This window comes from Anopheles nili, chromosome 2 (genome assembly GCF_943737925.1).
Source record: "Anopheles nili chromosome 2, idAnoNiliSN_F5_01, whole genome shotgun sequence".
Taxonomy (NCBI): Eukaryota; Metazoa; Arthropoda; class Insecta; order Diptera; family Culicidae; genus Anopheles; species Anopheles nili.
The window spans coordinates 70,495,908-70,517,007 of record NC_071291.1 but is presented as its reverse complement, the minus strand read 5'-3'; positions in this window follow the sequence as shown (position 1 = coordinate 70,517,007).

The following is a 21,100-nucleotide window of genomic DNA, read 5'->3' as shown; positions in this document are numbered from 1 at the left end:
AGCCGAGAGCGAGAGAGAGAGAGAGAGAGAACATCAATCTGTTAGCACGTCTGGGCGTGAGGTGTGATGTGGGACGGATTCTTCCACAACGTGACCGATGAAAAACCTTCTAATCCAGCTACGGCCCAACACGACGGTTTATATTTCATGTCTCACAACTTCGGAGGGGGTCAATCTAAACAGAACACAAACGGAATCACAAAAAGAAGGAAGGCGAGGGGATGAGGAACGGTGAGAGGCAAAGGAGTGGGGTCAAGAACGCCACGAAGGCAGCAGCAGTTTGCGAGCAAAAGTTTTTGCGAAATAAAAATAATAAAATCGATTTTGTGGCCAATTTTGAGATCACAAAAAGTAAAAAAACAAACAAAAGAACTGATACACACAGCCACACACAAACGCACGGGCACAATGCGAATGGGAAAACGCATTCAAGACGCCCCCTCTCTTCGACCCCAACGCTACCTCTCAAGGTAATTCCACCCCTCCGAGGCGTCGTTGGTGTGAGGAGCTCGAGCTTACGGCCTGCTTCGATTTGGATGGTGTCAAAATAAAATGAGAAAAAAAAAACCTGACAAGACACACAAACACGCACGCTGGAAGCCAAGGGGCACGACAAAAAGCCCGCGATGGCGAATAAATTTCATCTATGCGCACTGCATACATAAAATATGATTCACTACTCACCCGATAGTGCGGCGGGGTTCGTTCCACTGTTTCGCCCTTCAAAAACTCGCCATTTCGGAATTTCGGGGCTTCGGTTTTGAATCTCTTTTTCTCTTTCAACTCACACACGCACACACGCGCGCGCCAGTTGTTACTTTTGGGGTACGGGAAAATGTACCCTTTTTTCCTCTTTATGTATGTGCCCCCGTGCGCGGTTGGCTTCAAGGTTTATGCTCCCGTACATTACCTTCCTGCGCGCTGCACTACCCACTTTGCCAGGTTGCAGCTGACATAGCAAAAGTGCATTGGCTGTGTGCAATTTGTGCAAGAAAACACAGGCACAGAACGCCAAAAAGCAAAGAAAGGAAAACGCAAACGAAGAAAGCGCACAGCTCCATTACCAACCATCGGCGGGGGGTTTGAATTGCTACAAAGGCGCGCGAATTCGAACATATTTTAAAGAGAATTTTGAGAGAAAGAAAAAAAAGTACACCCCTCATACATCTCAGATATTGAATATTAACCCATATTAGCGCAAATGAAGGTTAACGGCACGGGGTGGAGGAGCGCAAAAAAAAAACCACCCCCTACCCCAATGGCACAATTATCGATGCGAAACGGATTGAAATGTCAAAAAATTAAGCAATGCCAATCTACGGCCACCACGGGTACGGGGCCCATGCGCTCCTCGGGAAAACCTCATTTTCTTATCCATCATTCGGATGATTATTTCCCCGCTCTAATGACTCGAGGATGTTTTCGCTTCCTACGCGCGGCAAGTGTAAGTGCATAGTACATAAAAAGGCCCCCAGCGCCTATACATAGGAGAGCCAGCCCATGCTGCTGCTACATAGGTTGCCCAAGATACATAAAGTTCTGTCTCTCTTTCTCGCTATCGCTCGCCGTCTCATCTCAGCCTCTCAAAAATCCAAATCGGCAAGCGCTCTCTCTTTCTCACTCTCTCGCGTTCTTTCCATTCAGCTTGACTTCCTTGTTCCTCCAATGCACACCGGCACGTAGAACATACATTTACGGAACACCCTTCTTACACCACCCTTACTACCCTAACCCACCACAAAAACCACCCTTAGACGTGTTTCTTTTACTCGGATCTTATTTAGCTGCCTATTGCTTCTCTTTTGCTCATTGTTTTTTTTTTCTCAACCCCCAGCTCTCCCTCTCGCTCTCACATTCTACTCCTCTCTGTTCCTCTCTCTCTCTCTCTCTCTCTCTCTAGCTCTCTCGCTCTCGCTCACTCATTCTCTCCTTCTTCCGCTCAGTAAATCGCACGGCGCGTATCGTTTCGCACCCAGTATCTATCGTGTTTCAACAGTTTATGCTATGGCTTTATGTAACGATCCACCACCACCCCAAACCGACCATCACCACCCGGAACAACACCCCAACCGGCCAGCATCGGAAAGAAGGTCGATCGGGCCGGGGAACGAGCGGGCGGAACGCCGTGTTGCTTGATACGTGTTGGGAAATGAAAACAAAATGTGCCTCTATTTAGCATCGGGATCACCATTATCAGTATCAACTCTGGCTGGTTTTCCCCTGCTTTTTTCTCACGGCGCGAGAACCGTACGTAACACCGTTGCGAATGTTGCCGGTTCGGTTTTTTCGTCTCTAATTAGGATAATTGAAATTTATTTCAATTTCGAATCGAGCCTTTCATGTTGCTTTAAATGCCCTGGTGTAATTTAATTGTGAGTATTATTTCCATACCCTTAGAGAGATAAGGGGGGTGCGCGGGAAAAGGGTTTTAAGAACGAACAAAAATGGGAAATTAAAAGTAACACATGCGACACACTTTTTCTTTTTTTTTTACTTCAACTCAAGATCCATTCGCTGCGCACTTATCAAGCTCTTGTACCTCTTGGAGGAGCAATCCTAGCGCTAGGAGAGCACCGGTTGAAACGAGAAATGTTTTTCCTCCTTGCCCTTGCTCCATCGCATCCCTCTGCTCGCTCTATCTGACGAAGCTACTCTTCTTTGCTCCCCCCTAAAACCTAACCACCCTGCGAGGCAAGGCCTTTTCCTCGGGTCTATCGGTCTCTAGGGTGGTTCGTTCAGTTCGTTAAATCGATTTCCGGAGCCCTCGATGGCCCTCCTCTCCCGGCACGAAGGAGGTGGGTGCGTATATTGTGTGTCCGGTGCCTCGGTGCCACGGTAGAAGTAAAACCTCTCCTCGAGGCTGCCCCTTTTTGCGGGCGGCAGATATGAATAATTGAAGTCCAGCGGAAATACGACATCAATAAGATTTTCACCAACCAGAAGCCTCTAGTTCCGAGCAGAAGGGCGACATTCTCAAGGGGAGTGCTTATCAAGCAGAGGGCAACAGAACAATGAAAGTAATGCAAAAATAGCAACAACAAAAAAACAACAAGTTGTAACAGCATGAAAATGTGGCACAAAATTAAAATTGCGCGCACGAACAGGTTGTGCCCGCTGGTGGGAGAGAACTGGAGCAGAGGCGAGGGATTGGAGAGAAATTAAGATGACGTGGCCTCTCTCGTGGTTTGAAGATTCGATTGCGAAAAGCAATTTTAAACCGATTCTTTTTCTCCCTTGCTCTCACTGCCTCGGTCTCGGTTTGTGTAAGCTATGCGAAGATTGCATGGAAATAAGGCCAATAACTAAAACGCTGTATGATTATGTTTAAGAGTATTTAAAGCATACTAATATTATGTTAATTTAAACGGCCTTGAATATTGTTGCATAATATTATTTAAGTCCAGTCAAAGCATACTAATTTCGTTACTTAAATCTCGTCGTTTAAGTAATAGTAAAAATTGTTTTTTTTTACAAAAACATGGCTTCGCTTACCTAAATATGCTAACAAATCTGAAGGTGAACTTAAAGTGCAATATTTTTTTGTAAAAATTAAAAAAAAATCATCAATCTGCGGAGCTTATTGAACGCACCGACAAGTAAACTGATTCACATTGCACTTTGTAGTTTAAATAGGTTAACAAATCATTTGAACCACCTTTGCTTGCTCACTGGTATAGTAAAAAAAAATCTCAAGAAACTCGGGATGACGACATAACGCGTTGTTTGTGGCCGATTGGACGGATGAGCACACGGAGGCGCATAAAGTTAGCCCGCGTTAACGACGTAATAGCAAAGCTCGAAGCCAAACAAAGGGCGATGGGCGAAGCGGCGGCGGCGGTGGGGCAGTGAAATGTCGTCCCTTTTTTTTTATTACATTACAACTCACAACACATCCTGACTGTTTCCTCATGCAGTCGATCGATATCACATCATGCAAATCCGCATTGGACGGTACAGAGTAAACTAATAAAAAAAATTGAACAAATAAATAGTAAAACGGAATTAAATTTACCTAACATGTGTCCCTCGCATACCCTTCACAATGACGATGGGGAGTGGGGGACCACTTGAATGTACGCATTAAAAACAAAAACCTCGAAATACAAAAGGGACCTCGGCTCCCTTCACACGCAAAGAACGAGAAAAAAGGGGAAAAACCGAGAGATATCTCCCCATTTACTTGTCACCGATCGATCGCTACACACGCGCTTATTTAAATAAACCCATCAAAACTTATCGGCCCGAATCGGGTTAGAATGCGGGACGAAAGAGATAGAGAGCGTGTCAAAGAGAGAGAGAGAGAGAAAAGAGAGAAAGGGGACCGGCTACGTTCCGCTGCAGAGAAAATGAAACACGACGCCTGAATGGGAGGAAAAAAGATTCGAGAAAAACCAAATGCAGTAGGAAAAACACACACGCTCAGGCGCGCATAAGGCGAACATTTTCTTTCCTGCTCGCACTTGAACCATGCCAAAGCAACGCTCCCAACCCCCCTTTTTATCCTCCCGAGGGTGCACTAATTGCGTACTATAGAGCGTTTTATTTTTGGAAGCGCAGAAAAGACAGAAGCGATGCCTTTTTTATTTTACACTTTTTTTTAATGCTCAATATCCTGTTCGTCTCTCACGGTCGGTCTCTGGCCCAGCGAGTGAAGGCAAGTGCGTGTCTCTTTTCGGTCGCAATGATCGCAGGTCAACGTGTAGAGAGTAACCAAAAAAAGGGCACACAAAATACCCTCGTCACAAAGAACTCAACTGGCTCACTCGAGCAGCAGCAGCAGGTTTCGTTCGGCGTCAAAAGCAACCAATTGACACATGTATTTGTCAAACAAAACCCACTACGGGCGGGAGTGAGATACGTGCGATGTCCTGCAATTCTCTCTCTCTCTTTCTCGTCTGGCATACATACACACACGCACCCTCTCGGCCGCCTCATCCACCCTCCTCATGGAAGCAGACGAAGGAAGCTGTCTTATCTTATCTCGCGCAACCGAACTGGAGGAAAAGCGGTCTTCGCCGTTTGTGTTTTGTGCGTTAGTAGGTTATTAATACAAACGCGGGGCGCGTGTGGCTTCGATTTGTGTGCACTGTATGCAGACACACACATACACACGGGGACCAGCTTTTCGTCAATAATCAACAGCCAGAACCGATTGTGATTGGGGTTGTTTTGCGAGAGCAAAAGATGCGCGCTTTAAAGCACATAAAAATATATTTCTGCTAATTCACTCTAATTCTCAGTACCACCTCATCTGCCCGGCCCCATTAGCCACATTAAACTCGAGGTTTTCGCTCCCCTGTCGGAGATGATTACACGCTTCCCACGAAGGAATCGTAAGACAGGCGGCTCCGGGAAGCCGCCGCCGGAAGGCTCCAAGCAGCCCAACGAACGAATGATACCGCGGAAACACGCTGGAAACAAGTTTAAAATGCGCCCGCATTCCCTAAAAACCCTCACCCGCAATGGGAAGTCCTAAAAAGGATCCACCTGCTCTCCTTTTGCTGGGTTGGTTCGTGAAATTTTATTCCATGTAGATCTGTGTTATTTTTTTGTTTTTCTTCTGGTTTTGTTTTTATTTCTTCTCTCCATTTCTTATCTCCGAGTGGCACACAAACATTCCATTCGGAGGAAACTTTTGATTCAGTATAAAAATCGCTCCCAAAATGTGAAACGCAAAAGTTTAGTGTGCGAGTGAGACAGATTAGCGGTAGAGCGATCAAGAGAGAGAGAGAAATAAAAAAAGTTAAAATCAATCCTATGGAAACAGCTGAAACATTACGTTAGAATCCATTTCTATCGCTACGAGAGACAACGAGGCTGATAAAATAGGTTAAACATATTTCTATAACAAAGATTTCACTCAACGCGTTGTTTTGAATATTTTACCATATTAATATCGACAAAAACTTTTCACTTATCATTCATTAATCGCATTCTTAATCATTCTGAACTAATCCCAAAGCAAGCCTGTTGCTGTAAGCCCATAATGACGTCAAAATACGCCCCAAACCCACGAAAAACCCCTAGCGCGCCTTTTAACGTAGATAAATCAAAACCTTCATTAAACAACTCCATCCCACCTGTCAAAACACAGCTCCGGGAAGCTCAAAGATGTCCGCTTCGGGCTTCTGCTTCGTCTCCACATGTTTTCCACCATACTAAAATCGATACCAGCCTGACGCGGAATCGGAACCCGGCAAGAGAAACACTTTCTCTCGCATTTCGATGATTAAAAACGTGCCCGTTGCGGGTTACCGTTCCCTTTACCCGAGGCTAATGAAGCAAATGGAGCCACGAGAACTTTGGCCCAAAATTTGCCCACGAGAATGAAAACACACGCACCAAAAAAAAAGCCTTCCCTTCGAATTTTCCCCGTGAACAAGGCGCCTCAATAACCATGCCGAAGTTTGATACTAACGCGAGCAAACTTTGCAATACACCGTGTATTACACCTTCAACCGAACAGTGTACCGAACGGAAGCTGCAGGGAAAATGGTACTTGACATGCCAAAAAAAAACGCAAGAAAAGACCGAAAATAAAGAGCAAACAACTAAAACTACAACAAACGTATCAAATCGGAAGATCCTAAACTCAAATTCCACCCTGCACGGGATGGGCCCCCCACGGGCGAAGAATGGTGACGAGTGGAAGAGATATGGAAACGAATATTATCTACAACCCGCAACGGGAAAGAGGTGTTGGGGTGGTGCGAGGGGTGCAATTTTCTCTGGAGTTAAACTTTCATCCGCCCCCCCCTGAAACCGTGTATGTGTGTCTGTTCGCCCGGTCCAAGCTAAAACCGAGCACGGAACGGTTCGCTCAGTACCACCGAAAAACAACTCCAGCAGCCAGCCCGGTACAGTTGCCTGGCTTCATCTCGTCGAAGGGAGGAAGGAAACACATCGGGTGTCTTATGAAATCGGGCACACGTACAGCCAGGCACACGTACACGTCAGACACACACACACACACCGTGGAAACCCGGTGTGGCACACGTACAATGCGTTTCGTGTGCTGCGCGAACGAACCAAAACCCGGCGATGTATGACTTGATAAGTGCCGGGAATGACAAATTTCCGCTCCACGGGCATTCGGTGCTGGGCGATGGAATAAAAGCGACCCCGGCAGGACAACTCGGCGCGGGCTTGGGGCAATAAAATTGATACAAAACCTGCTCCCATACCGCGTGGCTGGGGTATTTTTAATTTCTACCCAAATCCACCCAACCTCCAAGACGTTTCGATGCGCCAGGCAACCCGGGTGAACGAGTGAAAGATAAAAAGAAACAACAAGTACTTGATGAAATATCCATTCGCTTTCGTGCGTTTGCCCAACCCACCCCTCCCACACCCCTCCCCAACCCCCACCACCGACTCCTTCGACTGCGAGGGATTCCATTTCGATCTCGCTACGGCACCGCATCGCTATTATGACGCCAGAAACCATCCACCGAGGCGGGCAGCATATTTCTATGATTCTTCTTCCTACTTTTTTGTTGTTGTTGGCCTGGCCGCTCTGCTCCGTTCACCATTGCTCTTATTTTTATATGCACGTTTCGCCCACGGATGGAAACACATTTTATTCGCCGTTTTTCGCCCCAAATCAAGGGATCCACTTTGCGCCGTGCTTGTGGGGAGCAGCTTTGCTTTGGCGTGTTTTTGTGTTGCCGTTGCCTGTTTTATGTAGAACCTAGCACGGACGAAAGGATGCCATAGATATTTTACACAAAGAATGTATGCCCATCTTTAAGTGAATATATTTAAACATGAGCACAATTGTTATCAAGAATAGCATGTCGGACAGCTGGCGTAATAGTGACAAGTGTTAAAGGAAAGATCGTTTGCATAGCAGCCCGTTGTATAAATATGCGATAAATAAATAAGTGAATAAGTATAAATAAATAACACATGATAAACATATCTCTACCCTTTGAGCATTAAAACAAGTTATGAAAGCACACAATTTCAAACACTTCATTCGTGTGTAATCGTTTTTTCTTTTTTTGTTAATTATGTTTCAATCTATTTCCCACATGTTCAACAACCGTCTAAACGCAACAAAGATACGTGGTGATATTTTTAATCATCCTTGATATTTTCTCATTTCAATCGCGCTTTGTTTGACACAGTCTCTTTCTCTCATTTCCCTGCTTTTCCACCCTGAGCCGTTCTGACTCATTGTGGTGGAATTAAAAAGCATTACGACCGATGCATTCACCGGACCCATGATCTCCGGACGCACGGAAAGAACATTAAAAATGCCGGATCGAAATATTGAATGGAGGAAAGCAATGTAGAGAGAGAAAAAAACACACGCCACACCGAGGCTCGTACACGGGGAAGAATAAATAAAGCAAAATTTACCGTAATTTATCCCGTGACCAACAATGCTCGAACAAACAACAACAGCATCAGCAGCAGCGGTACGAGGTGGAAAAGAAACACACACACAGGAAAAACGAAAAGAAAAGCGCAGAAAGCGAAAAGGGAACCCTGCTGTCCGGGGGAAGCCCGACCATGGGATGTGGAGAGGGCAAGCGAACAAGTTAAAAAGCGATCGCCTCCTGCACACACATCTTCGCATCATCAGCGTCATGTTTTCCGGTTTTGGCATCGCGCGCGGCTTTCATCCCACGGCCGTGTCCCAGCGCGCCCCCGGTGAGGAGACCCAACAAACGACTGGCGAGAGGATAACATCTTCGCCCCGTACAAAAGGAACACCCCGTGTGGCTTATCGCCAGCCCCTTCCTGAGTCACCACCGGCAAAGGCAAGCTTTCAGACCGGGTCGTCCTCATCCGTTACCGGTTACCGGCGAAGGAACTTCAACCCTGGCTCGAGCAAACAGAAGCAGCGGCGTGGTGATGGTGGTATCGATTTTCAAATGGGAGAAAATTACAAAGCCCCGTGTGTCCTTTTCCTTGCCTTTGGCGGTGTGCTCTGCTGGCTGCTAACGGATTTGCGTGACACTTCCCGTTTTGCGCTTGCCTGCGTTGAATGGGGTGCATTTCAATGTGCATCTGTCAACGAGAGTTCTTATCTGCGCCAGAAATGTAGCGACCGAGAAGTCCCGTGGCTTCTCGTGTTTTGGGTGTGTTTGAAAGTGGAAAATTAATTGTTATTCCGTTCCGTTTAGCAACCTGCCCTTCGGTGGCAGATTGTAATGAAGCCATCCAAATGATCATTAACAAATAGCTCGTTATAATTTAAGAATCGACATTTGCTGTTTTATTCGCATTTTGGAACATTTTTCACCACATTAAACTTCCACCACACGATGAAACGCAAGCAGCTGTTTCTCGTGACGCTTGAAGTAACTTTCCGCAAACCCGATAACAATCACGATAAATGCCCATTTCGGCCGTCAATCCGCCGTGGCGCTTTATCAATCGGCGATTGCCAAACGAAACACCCGTCGCACCGAAAGGTATAATAACACCATTAGCATAAATCCGCACTGCTCGCGGGCTGTGCCGCGTGGAATGTGGCAAATTTTCAACACCACCACCGCCCGCCGGAGGGCTCAATCGCGAAAGACAAGCACAAATGCAGCGCCCAATAACAAAAATCCAACACCCCCCACCCGGAGGGTGAGGTTGAGAGCATGGAAAATGGGTTCCCTTTTCCGCGGGCTACACACATTTGCATTGGAAATCAATTCACCCTCCCAAGTGCCACACCCGAGCGATTTACATTTCGACTGCTGGTAAAGCGCGCGCAACGCGCACAGAGAGACATTATTTATTGTCGTTTTGTCACGGTAGTTTCGCGAAAAACGCGACATTCTCCCGGCCAATTATGGGCGCATTATTTCATCAGCGTGCGCGAGCGATTCGTTTTGTTCGGGATTCACAAAGAAGAAAAAAAATTTTTGGTCCAATCTATTAGCTGCACACAGTAGGTTTAATGATTTGTCGCACTTTCGCCGCAGTTGATTTGCAACAAAAACATCACCGACGACGTCATTTGCGCCCGGACGAAGAACGCAAAGGTTACGCACGCAAGAAGCCAGAGCTTGGCTCGGTGAAACCCTAGAAAAGTCTGCGCCCTGTCACAAGCGATGCAGAGAAAACGAGATAAGCGAGAAAAGGCACGCACCAGAACGAAAGAGCGAGAGATCACTGGGTAGAAAAGTTTGTCTGCTCGGAACCAGGACAAAGGACGCCCGTAAATATCTGATTACACAAGAGAGATTCATTTCTGATCGAGCGGAATGTTTGTTCATAAATAAAGCAGCAACAGTACTGTGCACTGTGTGAGGCTCTTACTAATGAGAATAATCACACTTAGCTGGCAAGAGTTGAAAATAGCCACCCCTCCATAAACACTATCGCACACACAACATCATTACTCAAAAGAAAGTGCCATATTGTAAAATTAGAATAAAATCCCACTTGGCAAACGAGCGTCATTTTCAACAAGGCACGCACATACACACACACCAATCCCTGGAAGTGAACGCGAACGGAAAATGGTTATCGCACGCTCTCGTGGACGTGATGAATAAGGCATTAAAATCCCCACGAGGGTAATTGCTATTATATTTATCACCTCGGACCGTCCAGGCGTCATCTGAAATACGATTTTCCCGTAAAATTGCACTCCCGCAAATGAAAGGCAAGCTTTGAGAACGCATTACACCGTTTTAAATCATGTTTCGGCGTGTGGAGCAGACCACATTAGTGCTTGTATTTAAATTTTATAGATACAGATGCAGCTTCTAAAATGAGGCAGGACGACGACGTTCTTGGGGCGTCGTTTTCAATATTGTACGAGATTTGGTAGGGCGTTTCCCTGCGCGTCCGAGAACGAGCGGACAGAACAGCTCCAATCTGCATACGACGCTGGGGTGCAGTTGGAATGCTTCTTCTTCGGAGCCAACCCGTCGTCGGTCGGTGGTACAGATTTTTCGAAATCGAAGCGAAGAATCTGTCTCCTTTCCGTTCTACAAACACACACACACGTGCACACGGGGTGTGACACAAAGGGAAGTGCACCCGGTGTTGCATTCCCACCACACCACACGGTCTTCTGCATCGGTGCAAAAACCCACCCTGGATCGATACGAGAAACGACAACGACGATGGCCTTCCGGGATATGGAAGGGAGATACACGGATGAAAGCAAATGAGCAATCGGTTATGATAGAGCCGGGCTCTGGCCAAAGAGACACTGTAATAGATGGAGACCAGTCGGTGTCACACACATGCACACACACACACACAAACACGAGCACATAGCTCCTGACTCACCCTCCAACTGGGCGCCTTTTCACCCCCAAGGCTGACCGGTTTTCGGTGCACTTGAACGGCTCTCGTTGCGCATATATTTAGAATGCATCGCTCGGCTTCTGGCCACACAATTAACCTCCCACCAGCAGTTCCACCCACCCACCCACCCTCCAAACCCACCGGAAACCCATCGTCTTTATGACGTCGGTTTTACGGCAGCCGGGTGGGGTTTTTCGGACGCATTTCGATATGCAAACGGGCTCCTGGAATTGTCCGGCTCAGACTGTGTGCCAATCGACGGGAATCGAAGGTCCTTCCCAGCATGTGTGGGCGTCTTCTAGACGTTCTAAAGGTGAAGCGACCCTCGGAATGTGGTAAAAGGATGCCAACGTGTCATTACGCGTTAAGTGTCGGCTTTTAGTGAAATGAAGAGGACTTTCCAAAGCGCAGCAAATCAAATTAAAACAGGCGCGCTGGCGTTAGGCGAGTTCCGTAATTTCACACCGGCAGTTTGCAGTATTTATTAAAACATCTCCCCCACGATAAACGCCATCTGCCGTGCGGCCATAACTTGCCAACCCCCTGACCGCCTTACTGGCTCTACGGCTCGAAACGAGGTCCGTCATAATCGTTACAAGTTTTATCAAACGAGCAGAAAGAAAATATACCCGGTGACGAATGGTGGCATCCACGGCAGGGTTCGCTACGAGCCCACCATAGCACCACCCACCGGTGGGGTGGTTTCGTTTTTCCCGCCACCCAACGACGCCCTCGAACAGCCCCCGTTGGATGCATGGAAATGTATAACCTAGCCCGCAGAAAGACTAAAACCGTGAAGGAAGAACGAGAAAAAATACTCACGTTGGGGCACCGACTGGGGGGAAGTGGGGGCTGAAAATTCCCCACCCCCTCCCACTGTCCATGGCACCCACCAACCAAACCAATGTCCTCCTCAATGGAAGGAAAATCAAGGTTTAACGAGATGGGGAAAAGCTGGGCAAACAAGAGAAAATGAATTTGCAATACCTTCCCAAACGACCGTGGTACTATACCGACAGTGTGTGTGAGAGAGACAGAGAGAGAGAGAGTGATAAAAAAAAGTAAAAGAGAGTGAGCACAACGCCAAAGCATGCACGGTGGAGCAAGTGAGAAGGCTGCTGGCGCCAAAGCGAGAGAGCGCATCGGCAAAGCAGCATAAGCATAAGCCGCGCTATCGGGAGAAAAAGGCAACCTGAAGATAAAGGGATAGTGTAGCGCACAAAAACTCGAAATGCGCTTCTCCGCGCTCTCGAAAAAGCGGGAATATAATCGGAATTTATATTCACCGAGGGGTAATGGAAAATTTCCGCCCTCCGTAGCGCTCGAGCCGGGCCCTTTTGATTTCCCTTTTGTCACCCGGCGAACTCGATTTGGCTCTCGCTCTCTCTCTCTCTCTCTCTTTATCGTTCGACCATGTCCTTTGAGGATCTCTCTCTCTCTCTCTCTCTCTCTCTGGCGAGCCGTGTGTCTGTGGACCACATCTTTTTGTGTGGAGTTTCATCGTTTCTTTAACAAACTGTTAAGCCCGTGAATAAAGCTTGCACTAGCCGTTCATTAGCGTTTCAATAGCACACCGGCATTTCCTCGGGACTGTGTGATTATAAATATATTTAGACATTCAATTGCGTACAACAGTTACAATGGTTTGATAACATTGATAAATTATCAAGCAAAGATAAGATATCTCACAAATTTAAGCAAAATTTAAGCTCACGTAGATAAGAGTGACGTTAGCTAACCCAAAACAAGGAACGACATTTTAACATATTACAGCCCATACCATTTCGAACGAGACATCTGTTAAATTACCTTCAAACAAACACAGCAATCAATTGCTATTTAACTCGAAACTCACACAGTTTAAAACATTACTCCCGTGTGCTCGTGAATGCACGGTAACTTTTTCTGCCATTTTCAACATTATTCAAAGTATAGCGGCACAAAACTCCCATCCGGGCCCAACCTTCGGGAAGTTTTGCTGGCAGAAACTTTTCCTGAAACGACCAAAACCACCCCTCTCCCACCCCCCTCCCCCCCCCCCCCATCGGAACCCCATCCGTCTGTCCTTTGGTTTGCGGCGCTAGGAAACAGGGTGGGAAATCGGATGGAAAATTGTGTGCTGGAAAATGTGCAAAATCAGGATGAGAAAACCAAAGCCTTTTCGGGCGCCGGGGCAAGGAAACCTGCCTCCCCAACCGGTGGGTGGGTGGGAAAAATGGGGGCGACAGGGCGAAGCCCACACCGCACAAGGAAACAAGTGACTTGTGGAGAATAACAGAGAAAACACAAGTCGTGTATCCTAGCCGGGGTTGCCTAGTCCTCGTCGTCGTCGTCGTCGTTGTCGACTCTAGCCGAGGTGTATTCGATTTCGTTGAGTTTTCACCCGGACCCGTGCGCCCGGGGTAGAGGGGAAAAGTTTCAGGAAGAGAAAAAGCGGAAAAATCGATATCATTTTACGTCAAATCCAGAGCCCACTGGAGCGGCACCACACCAATGATGTATTTTGTTTCTGCTGCTGAGGGGGTTCACTTGCTCTCTCTTTCTTTCTTGCTCGCTCCCTCTCTCTCTCTCGCTCTACGTCTGTGTGCACGGACATGTTCGGTGCGCGTGTGCACGTGTACGTGTGCACGGAAGGATACGGACCGAGCGGGGAGAACTAGTGTACGTGTGCCCCACACGGTTGATGCCGAAATTGTTGTTGAGCTGTTGCTTCGTCCTCGGAAGGATCCTCGGCTTCACGTGCTGATATTGGGCTGAACCGGGAGCAGCAAACCACGCGCCTCACAAAAGGCTATAATTTTCCACTATTAGCTTCTGGTTGGAAATTATTTCTCTCGTTACCGTGGAAGCTTCGCTCCGGCCGGATGTTTTTGGGAAATTATTCAAACGAGAAAGCTCTAACAAAAAGCATGTCCTGATGATCAGTTAACGCGTTCGAGGCGTTTAATTTGAGTAGGATAATTGGAACCGAAAGCACAATCACGTCCAAATACAATGACACAAAACAAACCAAACCAGTGAACTAGTTCGTTAGTTGTGTTTTATCTACTTCAAGATAATGGGCATAATTACCTGAGAACGAGAACGAAGCATACCGTAAAAAAGGAACCAAATCGCGTGCTTGTGCATCCAAGCACTTGAATCAATGTCAAATACTTCAACATTTTCACCTACAACCCCACCCAAAACGGAAGCCCACCTGGGACGGTGCGTTTGAAAAACTAGGACAGCAAACCCCCTCCCAGGTGGTGGCGTGTGTTAGTGAGAAAATTCCTCCGACGGCTATCATCGTCGCCGTACATAAAGGAGCACCAGATCGGAAATTATGTGCAGCGGCCAGAAACCGAGGATGCCGGGTGTGTGTGCTCTGCGTTCGATTCGGTTCTCAAAATTTTCAACGGTTACCCGTGAGAGAGCGCGATTCCAACGGCAAATGGATCCTGTTTCAGGCGAACGGTGCTCATCCTTGGGTGACCGAGCTGTGAGGAATGCCAAAGGAAATGTTGATACATGAGCAGCAGTATCGTGGTGTTCAAGAGTAGGAAATGAATGGCAAACTATTTATGCTTCGCAGCAACCGTTTGAATATTTTATTTTATTCCCTCGAAAAGGAATGTTCACGAACAGTTTTATCACCATGCGATGTTTCACGTACAGTGCATTAGTGCCTTGCAGGTTTGTGCGAAAATGTGGCAACATAACAATAATGTTGCCACCAACACAGCACACTTCGTTGCTAACCACGAACCAAGCAGGTAAAGCGCGTTAGAAAAATAAAAAGCTCGTCTCGTACTACAAATCGATGATATTAAAATATTAAAGCAATTTTTGGGTAGCAGCAAAAAACAAGCTTTATCGCCACCGCGCTTTGAGCATCTCGATCGCACGAGCGCCACCAAAATGGCCAGTTTTCTTACGCTCTTGAACCACCACCGGCCGTGTGTCAAAACCCCAAAAGTGGTTAAAACGCTCGTCCCAAAGGGATCTCCACCCCCCCACAGAGGACCTCGCGAGGACCTCCCTGCTTGTGGGCGGGAAATGAAGGGAGTTTTCTTCGCATGATCTCGCCGTTCGGTTGGAGCCATTTTTCCAAACGATGCTCCCGCAAAACTTTTCCCGTTTATCATTACCCAGCAGAGAGCGGCAGCAACAACAACAAAAAATCACCCAAAAGCGAACAGACGAGACGCAACCGGAAAAGCGCATTGGAAAAACGGAACACGGACAACACTAAACGAAGGGAGCCAGCAAATATGGAAAAGGATAATAAGGAAGCTGTGAGTCAGACAGAGAGCGAAAGCACAAGCAAACACACGACTCCACCAAGCTTATGCGGGAAAGGGGGGTTGGAATAAAATGGAGCATCCGCGTACGGGTTGCTGCACACCCCCAGCAAACCTACCCCCTCTTTCCACAACTTGCACTCTCCTCCTCTCTTCCATCCTTTCGTGGGATATAGATTTATGTATCGGATGGTGAGGAGGCGCGCGCGCTTGTACCATTTTATCGTTGTTCGCTATATTGTGCCTTTTGCATACGATGTATCGTTTTTTGTGTTTGTGTCGTTTTGTATGCACTGGATGGGTCGTGTAGTGCGCGGCAGAGCTGGCATTATTTTCGCTATCAGCAACTGCTTTGGCCCACCGAAGCTGGGCGGTTGTAAACAGGATTTGCTCTTGTCTAGGAAAAAATGAATAAATAACAAACAACCCGGCTGAATTGAAGCCGGTTTAATAATCGTAAATTGAAAGTGAGCATAATTGAGCGAGGAATTTCTTTCATTAGCAGCTAACCTCGCGGATCGTTGATGGGGAATATAACTCACATTTGCACGCTTTAAAAAAAAGCTCGAGCGTATGTATTTTTTTTGCAATAAAACACAAGGGCTTTAACATTATGGGCGGTGGCTTTCTAGAATGATTAAGCACAGAAATAAACAATGAAAGCAGCAACGAGCGCATGAAGGCGAATTTTTCGTGTTTTTGAGCGCTCGCACAGCATAACACCTATAATTTGCGTCCAGCTGACCACATTGTCACGCCAATTAGCACGCCGGCACCATATGTTTGCGTAATTCGCCACCTTTTTTGCCCTCCATCGGGCTGATCATTATCAAAAATGTAACGTGATCATTATCAAACATGGAAAGTGTTGCTTTTCTAGCGCTTTTGACGTACAAAAATGGCCCTGCAAATGGACAAAAGTCACAAACGAGGGCTTAGCTGCAGAAAAGCGCATTAGCAGCTACGCCAAAGGTCCGGCAACGCGCACGGCGCCAGCTGGAGTTTTCCATTACATTGTTAATTCGGGGCTTTCCATTGAGGCCCGTCTCAGTCGGTATGCAATCTATTAAACAACCGACTTCCCGTTCTGCTGCCATTAAAATAAAGCGCTCCGTTTCGTTCGAAAGTCGCCCCCACACACACACACACACATACGCCGGCAAAACCCTTTACACCGCACGCACGAGCCAACAAACTCCTCTAAGTTGTGCTTTAATGTTTGCATTATTGATTTCTTTTTCCCGACATTTCCCACCGGACGTGGGGAACACGAGTTGTCGGTAGGGCTTCCTTTTGTCACTCTTGCCAGATTCCGCCCGGTTGCGGCGCCCTCGACTGAAATATGAATGTGGGAGAAACCAACAACCGTCGGCTGGGCCACCACCACGTGCCAACTCCGCACTAGTATCCACGCCAGTCAAAAGGGTGGCTCGTTCTCTCTTGGAAAAATCTATCAATCCTGCACACGCTCCTGCGAGGGGACATATCCTGCCTGTACCAGCGTAGGGGGGTGAAACGAACGAAGCCCTCTGCTCTCCCAACGAGCCTCTCAGACGGCTCTCGCAGAAGCACCAAAACAAAGGCAGAGAGGCAAATATTTATGATCGTCTCCGGGGGTGAGCGGCGCGGGAAAGCAAGCAAACCGAAGCCCGGAAGTTATCGCTGCCGGATGGAGAAACTCCGAATTTCACCGGAACCGGGAAAACAGCACCATCCGAAAAGAAGACGCGAGCGCAGAATCTAAAGTTTGCCCTCGGTTTTTTCTTCTTCTATTATTTTTTTATCGCCGACACCCTAGCATTGCGAGAAGGGATAGTTTGACTTCCGTCTCCTTTTTGGATGCTCCGGAACGTATCCTTTTTAAGGGAATGTTAAATGCCACGCCGTGTTCCGTCTGTTACACCGTCTATAAGCCGTACCGAGCATGAGCCGATCGAATAGAGTGATTCGTTTCTCTTCTCGAACGTCTTTGTTCTCGTAGCTCCTTAGCGAAATAAAGGAAACTATTCAATGACAGCAGACAGTAGCGCAGCTCGGGTATCTTATTCCCTTGCTACTATGCAGCAATTTGTGGGGAATTCTGTTGCGGAAATAATAATTAATTAACTCTTAATTATTTTTTCCCAAAATATGCGTAACAACTGCACATCAAAGCCCCTTTACAAGACCTGAACATTGCGAGAGCTGTGGCATATGCACTCCCCTAGAGCATTTATACATCCCTCAAAAGGGTCGCATGATGACTTTGCAAAAAAAATATCAGCAGAAAAACCTGCCCAATCATCACTGTAAAGTGTATGCTTTTAGTTGAATTTGTTCCTGCCCACAATGGATTCGTTTACGAGGCCCTATAGGTGTCCCTGATGGATACAAATACGCGTTCGATATCGGTCTGCTCACTCGTCATCAACCACGGGGGGTTACAAAAGGCGTTATGGTAAGTGAAAAAACATCCGTCTCATAAAGCCACAAACATGACCCGATAATAACGACGTCGTCGTTCCTAAGGGCTTTCGCCATTAACATTCTCATCCCTATGTCTCTGGAATCCCACTAAAAACCCCATCCGATTGGAGAGCCATTTTCTCGGCTTCTCGAGAGACAACCAAAGCCACTCGAGTGAATGCGAGAGAAATCCACCCCAGACACGGCGACCCTATTCTGATTCCGAACATAACTAGTAGCAGCATCTTCAGATGACAATCATCAAATTGGAACCTTCTCGCTACCAGCATCAATTTAGGAATGTACTCTCTTCATTCCGTATATCCCGGCTGACCTGAAGGCTGATTTATCGAGCAGAACCGCCCATTCCACAAACATTCGTCATCGAGAGCCTGCAATAACATACACTCGCGGCATCTAACCTGCGCTTTTCGCGTCCTTTTGATTTTGATCCGCGTGTATAACCGAACGCTTTAACGAGCAGTTCGAATACAAAAAACACAAAACACACGTATAACCAATGATCGTTTGTATTTTCCCTGGAAAATGCGTGAAAGAATTTCCACACGCGAATGCGAACGAATCTCGGCTCCAATCGAAATCACGCCAAACGAGCAAAAGGAAAACAAACGTCTCGCACGACTTCGTCAACTCGAGTAAACAAGTGCACGCTGTAAACGGCGATAGAGCCGGGAGGATTTAAATCTCAGTGGGCGCACCTCATCCGATTGCATGATGGCCCTCAGGGGGGATGACGAATGAAAACGATCAGGCCAAACAACAAGTGCTAATGGCTGCACATATGCCACCGGGTTCGTGCATCCAGGACGCACGCGAGTTGTTGAAAACACGAAGAATTTTCTCAGAGAACCTGATGCTCATGATTAAAAGAGAGTGGAAAAAATCAGTAGGAAAACGTCCCAACAAGTCCACAAAATCTTGCAGAATCCCCATGAAATCGTATCAAATAACGTGAACGTCCGAGCCTGGAGCTTATGTGCACTTCTCTTTCTTCTCTATTCCGATCGAACCACCTCGCTATCGCTGCCACGTGAAAAACGGAAAATTCAATTACCAATTAAGGGAGCCATACCCACACGCACGGAAGACCCCTTTCTCGGTACATTTTTTATCTTCTCCCTTTTCGCTCGTATTCTGCCATTCTCGGGAACATTTTCATCCCGGTTCCGGTATTTATTCGCCACCGATCGATGTAGCGTTTCTTTTTTTTTTTCTTGTTCTAGTCTGACCTTCTCGCTCTACTGCACTTTCACAACCCGGCTGTTCCGTCGGGTACGATTTCCCAACGGTCATTTATTTTTCCGTCCGCCGGGGATGTGCGATGGCATACAAAGTCTCGATCAAACATCATCACACGTCGATGTTGAGCTCGATTGCATTATTTACAGGGACTCGAAGCGCGTTGGGTAGACATAGGGCTAAATAGAAAAAAAGGATTTCCTTTCAGCAAACAAACAAAAGACACCACTGACCCAATGCAATAAAGAAGCAATGAAAATTCTTTCAACGACACATTTAATAAACAACATCTTAATGTAAAACATCAACGAGCAAAAGTGTTCCAAAAAATACATAGAAATATTACTCTCTAATAGAGAGCGTTTAAAGCAAAATCGTAAAACAGATTTAAACATTAAATTAAGCTGAAGTTTAAAATTCCGCCCCTTCGCTTTATGTGCCGATTCTCCTTTCGCCACGGACATCATATCTTGTTTTTTCTTGTCCGTAAGCCATCGCAAAGCCCGTGGAAAACACGTCTTTTACGGATGGCAGACGAAGAATGGCACGGAACAAAACCGGTCCCCGCATGAGAACAACCGTCTCATACACACACACACCACTCGGTCGAGAATGGAAGGTTCAAATTGTCCCTCCAGAAGATAACCTTCCGACCGTGTGTCCACACAGCATCCAGTGTGTTCCATCGGGATCGAGAGGATCGAGATCCAGCAATCGCTGGTTGGCGAATGCAGATAATTGAGACGGGCAGTCGATTGGCATTTCTATTGCATTTCTTTCACCGATCGGAACGAAACCGGGGGCCATTTGCTGGGTGAAGCACAGTTGGAGCAAAATTCGTTGCACGTTCGATGCCCTCCTGCGTTCTCGACATTCGAATTGTCCTGTTTTCGCCGTACTGCGAGCATAGCTGCTCTCCCAAAAAGGCATTTGGCATCATTTTCCTTTTTTTTTTTGAGCCAGTTCGCCGCACAAAGGAATACTCTCGAAACATTTAACACATATCTCGGGAAATCGTTGCACTCTGTTTAGTGCGCAAATTGTGAACAGATTTTCAAATCGCAATCGCGAGCCAATTACAATTTTATTTTGCTCACACAAAAGCCACACATCCGGTCGGTGAATGTGACTCACGCATTGCGATTCCATTTCGCTGCTAATTAAAAGTTCTCTCAAAAGCGAACCGAAATGTGCTTGTGATAATTTTACAAACATTACAATCCATCGCCAGAACGCACGAAATTAAATCCCACCCCATGGCGAAGGATGGGAACGCCTTTTTTGTCGTCCTATTTTCACCGCACGGCACAAACAATCGTAGAGGATGGAACTGCATGATCGAGGATGCGTAAATTCATGTGAGCAGGATTATGAGGGAGGTTTCTAAATCAGGCATACCGGGAATTGTTTGCCCAATTAATGCATCGAAGTTCGGCAGTGGATAAATGTACACGTTTTTGTACGCGAGAAAATTAATATCAGTACGCAACTTTACGCCCGTGTGCACAAATCGGCATCATTAGAGCTCCCATGGCAACCTGTTGGTGTTGGCCATTGGTGCATTCATGTACCTATTCCATCACATCACACACCAGAGTCCGTGTGGTTTACCTAAAATTAAATACCATTCGTACCAGCGCCTGCATGCCGATCGAAACCGACCATAACAACACGTCAACACACATTTGGGGGGGGAGAAAAATCATAAAAACGACCCTGATTCAACGCACTGGGCGCAGGTGGGAATGGGTGGTCGTTATGAGATTGAACCCGTTGATAAGTACCGCGAGCGAAATGGTAAAAGGGTTCCCAATCTTGGGCGCGGAAATCCAAAGTGACCTAAT